This window comes from Takifugu flavidus, chromosome 5 (genome assembly GCF_003711565.1).
Source record: "Takifugu flavidus isolate HTHZ2018 chromosome 5, ASM371156v2, whole genome shotgun sequence".
Lineage (NCBI taxonomy): Eukaryota > Metazoa > Chordata > Actinopteri > Tetraodontiformes > Tetraodontidae > Takifugu > Takifugu flavidus.
In genome coordinates, this window is record NC_079524.1 from 15,439,496 (window position 1) to 15,450,653 (window position 11,158).

The following is an 11,158-nucleotide window of genomic DNA, read 5'->3' on the forward strand; positions in this document are numbered from 1 at the left end:
CTGAAATAACTCCACTCAATCATGTACATCACACTAGAAGCTTTAAAACATTGGGTGAATCATCTACAGATTCCTATTTCAGTCTGAACATGTAAAAAATGTGAAATCTGCTTAAATATCCTGATATTTACAGCAGCTAGAAAGTTGTGGAGCCCATTATTTTATAAGGCAATTAAAATCTGAGCTTCCAATTGTGTCAGTGTTGTCGTGTGATGTACCGGGTATGATTTATAACACCAGTAATAACACCTTACAGCAGTATGCATTCCATGTAAATAGCAAATAAAGAAATAAGAATTATACACCAAATTGCGCAGCATGTTACTAATTTTAGAAACATATTGAACTGAATTTTTCCTACCTCTGTTAATTTTTGGGATCATTACTGTCTGATCAAGTCATCAATAACTCTGTCTGGGAACAATTGATATGTAACGTTGATTCATGAAACATTTATTTCTACATGAACGAGCACAATTTAATGTCTGACAGTCTTTATAGCTGAAGATAATTCACAGCATTTACATAATTATGGGTTTTACATCAAACTTAACTAAGTTTTCTAATAACGCTGTGAATGTGTGACCACCTGATCCTCAGGTCGTACCTCCTCTCTACACCTCCCTGATCCTGGGTCAGTTTTCCCTGCTGTCTCTCTACTTGCCTGTTGGCTGCAGAACATCAGCAGCTTTCTGCTCCAAGGCCTGGTTTCCAGCTGATGTTTGTGGTCAAGCAGAGGATCTGAAGGAACAACGAAGACCCGGGTTCATTTGGGGACTTTCTGAAGAACTGCAGCAGATGTTTTATCACTTTGGAATGAGTGGGTTGACAAGTTTACATTCCTTTTTTTACTGCCAGGTGAAGATCAGACTAGACTTAACTCTTTAATCCTTGATGGAGAACACAAGTGTGGCCTCATGACATGATAGAAATCTAGAAAGGCAGAATCCCCAGCAGATAAAATCATCTGCTAAATCCCTACATTTGATATAAACTTTCTTCACTCTTAATTTTGCTGTGAAAGAACGCTGCAGTGTTTGGTGTCACAATGATGACTTTAAATAAAAACTCAGTTAATCTGCAGGGCAAGCTTGCACTTTTCTGCATTAACAGTCACACATAACACATAACAAAAAGCCCAGCCAGAGTCACACACCCACACACACACACACACTCGTAACAACAAGATTGCGAGCGATATTCCATAAAAGACGCTAAAAGCACCATATTCTCCTCAATCTATTCTCATAGTGGAATGATGGTGAAGCCACTGCATCCACATTGTCATTGTTAAACAGAGTCCATTAACCTGAAGGGGCTAGAGATAATTAGCCAGTTTAAGTCTCCAGAATATTCTTTTATATGTTCAACCTATTTTGCCAGAATTCTGGAACTCCTGACTGCTTATTAGGAAGGAAAAAAAATCATATATGATTTTAGTTCATCAAAATAAATAAAGCATCAAAATAGATTATATAGGTTTGAAATCACAACAAAAGTAGGAGGAAGAAAACCTGGATCAACACCTACACAGAGAACAACAAGAACCTGCTAACTGTGCTGAGATGCCTCAGTAAGAATACTGAGAACTCTAATAAGTCACAGTAGTTGGTCTCCCCTCCCCCGCCTTCCTCACTTCCAGACCCTTCCAGCATTTCAAACCAGTGAGGCCCCCAGCCAGATACCGGATTCCACTACCTCATGACATAGCAGGACTGTGTATGTGTGTGTGTGTGTGTGTGTGTGTGTGTGTGTGTGTGTGTGTGTGATTAATGTGTCTTGTCCAAATCCTGAGGGAGTATGGAACCCCCTCCTCACTCCTCCTGCCAATCCTCCCCCACTCCCCCAACAAAGCTGTGTAAAAATGCTTATGAGAGGTTTGGGGGTGGTTCCCCTGAGAGGCAAATGGAATTAAGGAGGCAACGCGAGTCGCTGAAACTATGTCGTAGCTGCTCAGCTGACAGTAGAGCACACACCCAAGCCAGAGTGCACAAATCTGTATGTTTTTCCTGCTCGTGGCTGGAAAAACATGTACGTGTGTGTGTGTGTGTGTGTGTGTGTGTGTGTGTGTGTGTGTGTGTGTGTGTGTGTGTGTGTGTGTGCAAGTGTGTTTCACACAAAGACTTCCTGATTCACAGATTTTCCAGTCGGGACCAAACCTTTCCAGACCATAGAATTTACTTTATAGAATCTGAATCTGTAAGATAAGTATTATTCATACATGTGCTGACTTAGGCAATAAGAGGTCCAACACACACACTCACACACACACACACACACACACCACACACACACACACACACACACACACGCAGCATAACATGATAAGCGAATTTTCTAGTACTGATCTCACACATTTATTCTGGTCGGTCTACTTGCAGGCAGGAATCCACTGGGTCATCTCATGTTGCATTTCCACACTTCCACTTGTGCCGTGTGAGACTTAAGTAGGTTAGAGGCAGGCATGCACACTCCACTTTTGTCTCCATGCCCTCCAGGCAGTAAACGATTCTGTCAGAGAGGTTGCTGCTCGTTATCGACTTGCTCACAGACTGAAAGCAGCCTCTGACTCTGCCACACAGCAGCCATGAGTGATCATGGGCGTTATGGATCTGCTATAAATCTGAGCATGCACCATGCTCTAACCTCAAAGGGCACCTCCAGTGAAATGGCTTCATTGATTTGGGTGCAGAATGCGAAACACAAGAACCCACAGTCATCTGTCATTAACACCTGGGATAAGCATTAGCTGATCTAAGATGCAGCACACTAGCCCTCACAACACGCGTTCATATTTTTAGCCATGTGTATCCAGATGTTTTCTGGAAAATTCTGGTGAGAAAATAAGTGCAGTCCCTTTAATCACCATTTGATGCTGGATGTTGTGGCAGAAGCTATAATTTACAATAGTGTCATTATAGCAGGAGTAAAGCTGGGTACAGCGGTGCTCACGAAATATGCTCTTGTTTAACCAGATTTATTTGATATATGTGTAAACAAATTACTGGTATTTTATCCTTACAATTATGATATAATTTTAATAGTCCACACCTACATAAAGAACATTAAAGAAGCAGTTAGTCTAATGAAACCTGTGCCGCTGATACTTATCCAAAGCACTTGTTTTACAGTGAGGTTAAAATGTGCAGGTCTCATATTTTCTGTTATGACTTAGTAAAGGTTTAAAACTACTGTCATAATTATGATATACAGCTGAAAATGAAAAGGATTGGCGTTCTTGGGGCCCCACCCTGGAGCCAGGCATGGCGTTGGGGCTTGCAGGAGAGCACCTGGTGGCTGGGTCTTTGCCCACAGGACATGGCTAGTCTCAGCCCTAGATGGTGATATAGGCCCACCTTCCAGTAGGCTCACCACCCACAGGAAGGTCCATAAGCGACCAGTGCAATGTGGTTTGTGTGAGTCGTGGCCGGGGGCCTCAATGATCCAATCCTCAGACCAAAACTCTGACTATAGGGACATGGAATGTAAACTTGCTTAGGGGGAAGGAGCCTGAGCTTGTGTGGGAGGTTAAAAGATATTGGTTAAGAGATAGTCAGGCTCGCCTCGAAACACAGCATGGGCTCTGGTACCTCCACCACTCTGGAGTTGTCCAGTGTGAGTGACAGCAGGCTGGTGTGGGCTTAACTATAGCTCCCCAGCTCAGCTCCAAAGACACCTTAAATGTGGAAGTTTACCCTGGTGAGTGAGGGGGTCGTTTCCCTGCACCTTCTGGTAGGGGACAGGCTGTTGTTTGTGTCTACGGGGTGCTAGTCACAGTTTGTCCTTAAAAAACACCATGTTCAAGCATTAGGGTGTCCATCCGTGCACATGGTACAAGGATCGACTTTGTTGTCATTTCACCTGATCTCCAACGTCTTGGACACTCAGGTAAAGAGATGGGATAAGTTATCAACAGACCACCAGAGACTTGGGCATACTTGGCATACCCAAATGTATTGTGAGGGTCTGTTGGGAACAGAGTCCGATTGGACAATGTTGACAGGCAGCGGCAGGCCGCAATTCCACCAATACGCCTCTCATTGAGGAAGTGGAGGTTGTGGACGCTGAGGTGGAATGTCCATCACGCAAGTCAATGAGAGAGTTAGCAAGTTGTGGGGCTGTCTTGGGTAACACACCTTTGCAGCATTCCATGATGGTCAGGGACGGCGCCTCTGCAGAGGTTATCTGGGGTGATGGTACCTCTTTTTAAAAAGGGGAACCAGAGAGTGTCTTCAAACTTACAGGGAGATAGCACCTCTCAGCCTCCCCAGGAATGTCTATGCCAAGAGGAGAATTGGGCCAAAGGTTGCACCCGAGATCCAGGAGGAAAAATGTGATTTTATTCCCTGGTGTGGAACTTTAGACCAACTCTACACACTCTACACAGGGTACTTAAGGGTTCATGGGAGTTTTTCCGATCAGTCAACATGTGTTTTGTGGACATGGAACATTCACCCTGGTCCCTCTTGTGGTGGGGTGCTCCACAAATATGGGTCCTGGGCCCTCGGCTAAGGGCTGGTCGGTCTTTGTTTGACCGGAGTAAGAGCTTGGTTCTCATTGCCAGCAGTAACACAGACATGTTTCCAGTGTATGTTGGACTCTGGCAGGGCTGGCTTCTGTTCTGTTCATAACTTTTGAGACAGAATTTTTTAGGTGTAGCCTGGGGCCAGGGGAGTCCAGCTTGGGAACCATGGCATCTCATCGCTGCTTTATCCAGATGTTGTCCTGTCAGCTTCATCAAGCCAGGATCTTCAGCATGTACCTGAGCGGTTTGCAGCTGAGTGTAAAGCAGCTGATTCTCAACTGGAAAAGCATGGCTTACCCTCTATGGGTTGTTGGGAAGTTCCTGCCTCAAGAGGAGGAGTTCAAGTATCTCAGGGTTTTATATAGTGAGGGAAAAAATGGAGCGTGATGGCAAAAATCCACTGGACTCCGATCGTTTGCAGCTCAACTCCGGCATGGCAGCATTATCATTCTAGTCGCTGTGTCACATCTCAGGTGTCCGAACCAAAAATGCCAAAATGCCAAATGCTGGAGCATAATGCAAGAATTCCACATGGAGCAAATCACGCAGGACAGGAAGTCATGCTTGGACAAAAAAATAAAACATTGCATGTATTTTCAAATAGTCTGTGTTCACGGCAGATTTATCACAGAAAAACTTCTTGATCGACTGGAAGAGACCGGATCAAAAGTTTTATTCAGCAGGAGTCGATCTCCTTTTACTCCTCTGGATGGAGACAAGGGTTTTGGTCTTCTTTTTCTTCACTGTTAGCTGCTATTTTGCATGATTTGGATGGAGCTGGTGGGTGATGACGGATGGCACAACACGAAGTGGAGTCGTTCTGGATCCAGTGGAATTACAGCGTGAGATTGAAAGGTTGATTGGGGCAACCTCCTCTGTTAGAGAGCTGGGTCGAAAAGCAAAGCTCTCGATTTTAACGGTCAATCTACGCTTCCATCCTCACCTATGGTCATGAATTTTGGGTAGTAACGTATACATGCAGCCAAAATTGCTTTTGTTGGCAGGGTGGCTGAGCGCTCCCTTAGAGACAAGGGTGAAACGTTCACTCGGAGGGAGCTTGGAGCAGTGTTGCTCCTCAGAGAGGAGTCAGTTGAGGTGGCTCAGGCACCTGTTCGCAGATGCCCCCTTGACACCTCACTAGGAAGGTTTTCCAGACTTGTCCCACCAGGAGGAGGTCCCGAGGAAGACACAGGACATGAGACTATGTATTTTGTCTGGCCTGGTATCACCTCCGAATCCTCCCGGAAGAGCTGGAGGAAATATCTGGGGGTGAGGGAAGTCTGGGCATCTCACCTCCGTGACCTGGCCCCAGATAAGTAAATCAAGATGAGACAAAGCATCTCGAGAGTAGCTAAAACATGGCAACTGCTGGTGGAGCTCAAAGTAGACCACAGCTAGCTTGAAACAGTTATGACCACCAACTAAGCTCCAGCTGCAACAGTGCCTTGGAGGAGCAAGCTACAATTCGTGGATGCGAGAAGAGGAGAAGCACAGGCACAGTAATAACATCTGCTGCAGGCTGGAGGGGATCCCGTAGGCCGTGTGTTTTACATGTTGGAAATGTGCACTGTTTGTAGTGCTAAAAGATTCCATAGAGCGCCACCTGCTGGAGGGAGTGCAGCTGCAAACCTTCAAAAAGGAGAAAAAAGTAATAGTTGTTTCTCATGATTTGGCTTGGCCAGAATCTATCCTACAGGGAGAGGTTAGAGGACTGTCATGGTGTCTTAGTTTAAAAGAATATTTGCAGTTTCTGTGACATTAAACACTCATGGCAACACTCAAGCTGGACACGAACTGGTAGTATCTTTTGTTATTTAAGTAATTATGGTAGGGGTGGTGTTGTGGGACTGGGATTTAAGGAGAAATGGGAGCAGACTCCTATAATCCAAGTGTTGAATGTGATGTGACAGTGAATCTTAGTAGCTTTCATCAAAGTCTTCTACTTCCTCTTCTGGGTGGAACAATCAATCACATTATGGTGAAACCCGTTTAGATGGAACGCAAAGCTCCTCACACTGCTCCTCTCTTCGCAAGTTCTTCTAACTCCCACTGTGAACTCAATTTAACATGGGAATGTATCAACTGAAAAATGTCCGTCTTCTTCCAACACTAACACAGAATCCTCATTTGCTTTACATCTGGAATTGTGCTCAGTTGTAAATATACATGATTTAATTTTATGAAGCTGATGACATTCTTCTGTCTGGGCCATTTCAGCACAGATGAAATATGAAGGTGATGTCGTCACCAGGGAATCAGCCATAACTATTCAATAACAAATTCACATCCTCCTTTTGAATGGGACATTTACATAGTTGTTTAGCAGTTCATCCATTCTAATCTAAAAATACAATTTTTGTCCGTCGAACAGCCCTAAGTGTCAAAATTGAATCATAAAGGCGCGTGAATATGACATTCAGCCGATTTTTGTCCGGCTGGAAGTCCACAGGTTGGTTTGCTGCAGAGCTCTGATTTTACTGTTAAACCTCCAGTGACAAGAAAAAGAATGGCAGGAATCATATGAAATGATGATGCTCTGAATGTATATGTTCATCTTCACATCTGTATATCTTCTAGCGTGTGTTCGCTTTTTAAAAAAAAGGAGAGACACTTATTCTCACTTCAGTTGCAGTGAATATTATATATTATAATATATTCTAATATAAGCACAGGGAATTTACTAGACATTCACGGCCCTCTGAGGATGACACAGACTGTTCAGAACGTGTTCCGACTCCTCCTTCAGAGCTCATTATCAATGTAAATGAAATAAAGAACCCATTAACATGAAGGGTGCCTTTATATGGGCAGATATTGTGCAGATGCAACCGTCATGCAATCATCTAAATCCTTAACATGTCAAACTCTGGTGACGCCAAAGCACCTTCTCACTTTCTCTGCACCAGACCTTTAGATACACCTTTAATTAGAGACTAAAGGGCGGTGGGGGTGTGTGTGCAGAGCTGGGAGTGCAGGAGGCAGCAGGAGATTCAAAGCAGGCCAATAAATAACATCCTAGTGAGACAGCGACTGCCTCCTCCTCCTCCTCCACAGACACCATCCCCCCACCCATGGGCCCCTTGATTAGTGGCTTCAGAGAGGGGTGTGGGTGGCTGGAGGCCCCTGGCTGCACAATACTACTCTCATACAGGAGCCTCACTCACCTCCTGCCTCCATTTGTTGGACATTCATCTTTCAACATGTGTGTGGGTTTGTTTAGGGGGAGGTGCCTGACTGCAGAGATGGAAGAGGGTGGGTGGGACATGTATCCATCCCCCATTAAATACCAGTCCTATATTCTGTCCCTCCCATTCCCGTGAAACCAATGGTTGGCTGGTATAAACATTAACCCAGGTTTATGTTTACCAAGGGTTTTTTGTTTTTTTAAATCCCCCCAATAAAATTATTTTCAGCCCATCCCTCACCCACATGACAACAACATTAAACATAACTCCCCTAATCAGTATATACACACACAGCTCAACATGATGCAACACTGTTTGTTACAATCATTATTAGCCGTGGCATTATTGTTATCATTATCATTATAATTACTATTATTGCTGTTGTTGGATGTATATATGTAATCAATCCAAAATCTTATTTTATCTTTTATACCAGGGCCCGCATGCGCTCTTTAGCGCCGTCCTAGTGGCTCCCTGGAGCGTTTTCAAAGTATGGAAATGGAAAAAGATGGTGTGACTATATTTTTGTTTCAGTATAATTTCTGAAGGAGGAAAAACACGACAAACATTCTTAAAGTTTTCCAATGCTGTAAGAATGTGTAATAAATATTTAGTATCAAGATCTCATTATAATGGAAGTTAAACTTAGTGGTCACGTGATGCCTCATTCTCTCCAGGATGCGCTGCAGGGAAAATAAACATTTAATTATGAATGCTCATTATGTATTTGTAGCCTACTTGTCATTTTGAAAGTAGGCTCATATAGCTAATACAGACACTTACTTTGTTTTTTATTTTTTTGGTCTAATGTGGCTCTTTCAACATTTTGGGTTGCCTATACCTGTTCTGAACGTACTAAATAATTAGGCAACCAACCGCTTTTACAGTTGAAAGAGTGCACTTTTAAAAAAACAAACAAAAAACAAACATGTGCTTTAAATTTCAACTCTTTGTGGCTTCAACTTTTTTTTGTTTCAAAAGTGTCTTGCAGAAGGAGGGCAGGCTTGACAGTGAAACAATGATGACAGTGGGACTACGGGCCCTCTCTTATAGCACCGGGGTCCCTGGGGACGCCCCCCAGTTTGCAATAACCAGTTTAGTTTGAACACGACTGCAGCCCAGATGATATAAAAGTAAGTGTGCATGCAGCAATCTGTGTAGGATAACAACCCCCCCACATACACACACATGTATGATGCATGCATACACAGGTACAAACACACACATGCACCTGCCTGCCTGCCGCCTACCCAGACGAGATGCTTGTTTGGAAGATGAAGCTCACCAGAGGGAGGTGGGCTGACAGAAAGTCAGCCTGGGGAGGCAGCAGGGTCTGCAGGACTGAGTGAAGGTATGTTCCCCAACTGCAACATGACACTTCCCATCAGCACACAGCGGGAAGTGGAGCGTGACAGCTCCCGTGCCAAGTCAGCCCAGACCCCAAGACCAGGCAGAGCAGTTCCAGCTGACATCATGCTGCTGCTCAGTGACATCACGGAGCTGTGGGCCTGTTCTGTTCGCACCTCAGGAGGACCAGCACAGCTATTTCGGGTTATTTCATCAGTACAAGAGAACATTCTCCATATCAGCTCACATTTCAGTAAGGCTGTGTAAGTGTGTCTTTGTGTGTGTCTCAATTGAAATAAAATGGAACTTAACCTTACTTGGCTAAATTTTCTCATAAAACATGAACCAACAGAAATTTGTACCTGCTGTTCTGAAGGATTCATTGTTTTTATTGGTTAGGGTGTGAATTGCTTTATTATTGTGCACAAGTTCAGCCTCTTGGCCAGTTCTCCCTTACAAGAGATCTAATCTAAAGGAACAACCTGGTAAAATAAAAGATAAACCAATAAACTGAGATAATAGAGCCTAATCTGATGTGCAGCCTCAAACTTATTGTTTTTTGCTGTCATTGATCAGAATCTTGTTATGACCATAGTTTGATTTGGTCATTTTTCAAATATTTGAACAATTTACACCATCACTGAATTAAAGACCATAACCTCTCCTGTTATATAACAGAGGAGTATATTGGACCTGAATGGAAATCGGGTGTTTCCAGGGATGATGGTGGGGGTTTGTGGTTTCTGATAGGTCGTGATTACTTCACCAATGAACAAAAACGCCTCTTATTTTCATTTAACGAAACAGAAACGGGACCGCTGCACTGCGGTCTGTACCACATCAACCATTGTTCCAACAGCCCTGTGAGTTGCACTAAAGGGGTCGCGGTGGGTTGCCATGGCAACCTTTCAGTATGGATGGCCAGTTCCTTTTCCAATAGCAGTGATCATCTCTGTCATTAGCGGGCGACCTTGGGGGCTGCGTGAGCGGTACCTGATGTGGAACCCGTGGAGGGAAGGATAGTACCGACCTTTACATTCTGTCTGTTACCCAGAATCCTCCCCCGTCTTCACCCTGCCCCCACCCTTGCTCCTTCCTGCCCACACACCCCCACCCCCCATGTGTTGGTGTCGCTGGCGTCATCATATGAAGAACATGTAAAGGCTGAATATACAAAAAGATTGAAAAAGAAAGATAGGACAATGTGTGTGTGTGTGTGTGTGTGTGTGTGTGTGTGTGTGTGTGTGTGTGTGCAGTTTTTAAATTTCCAAAATCAGGGAAAAATCCATAAAACACTGAAATCTGACATTTAAGTCAGAAAACAGAATTGAATTTAAAAGATTTTGGAAGCTGGAATTTCAGAATTCCAGTTTGTGTCCCAATCCTGGTCAATACAGCTGTCTTAGCTTCAAATCCCTCAGTAGAAGGAAAATCCATCTGTTTCTCCGATTATAGGATGTGATGTGTAGACTTATGGAAAATTAAAGTCTTAAAATAAATATGGGGTAGTAAAAATACAATGTTGGCCAGTGACCGGTAGCTAAAATACTAAAGTACAGCTCGTTAAATATGCTTTGAAGGTTGTGGTAAAGACGTAAAGGTATTTATTTACATGTTGTGTTCTAACAGGGACGAGTGTGTTTCAATCAGCTGAACACATGAATGCCAGATGGATGGATGGATGATGGAGGGAGTCACACAATAACATCTATCACACGGCCACATTTACAAACGTGTGAGGACTCGTGATGGGATGAATTAAAGCGAACGTGGCTCATGTACTCCTCGTATGCCACGATGACAGCTGCTCCTCCTCCAGCTTCATGTTACACACTCAGTCGATCTGCCTATAAAGACGACAGATGGAAGATGGAAAAACAAGAAAAGGTCAAAGTAAAACGGTCGAAAATAACGTATGAACATATACAGGATTTTTACAGGTTAATTATATGCCTGCATGTTTATAGTATATGAAGGACAGACTTGGATGACATAGCTGTTATGCAAGTGATTGAGAGCAAGAGTCTCATGTTGACAAAATGTAGCATGATTAAATAATTTAAACATGCAAAACACATGCATACTATTATAGATATGTATA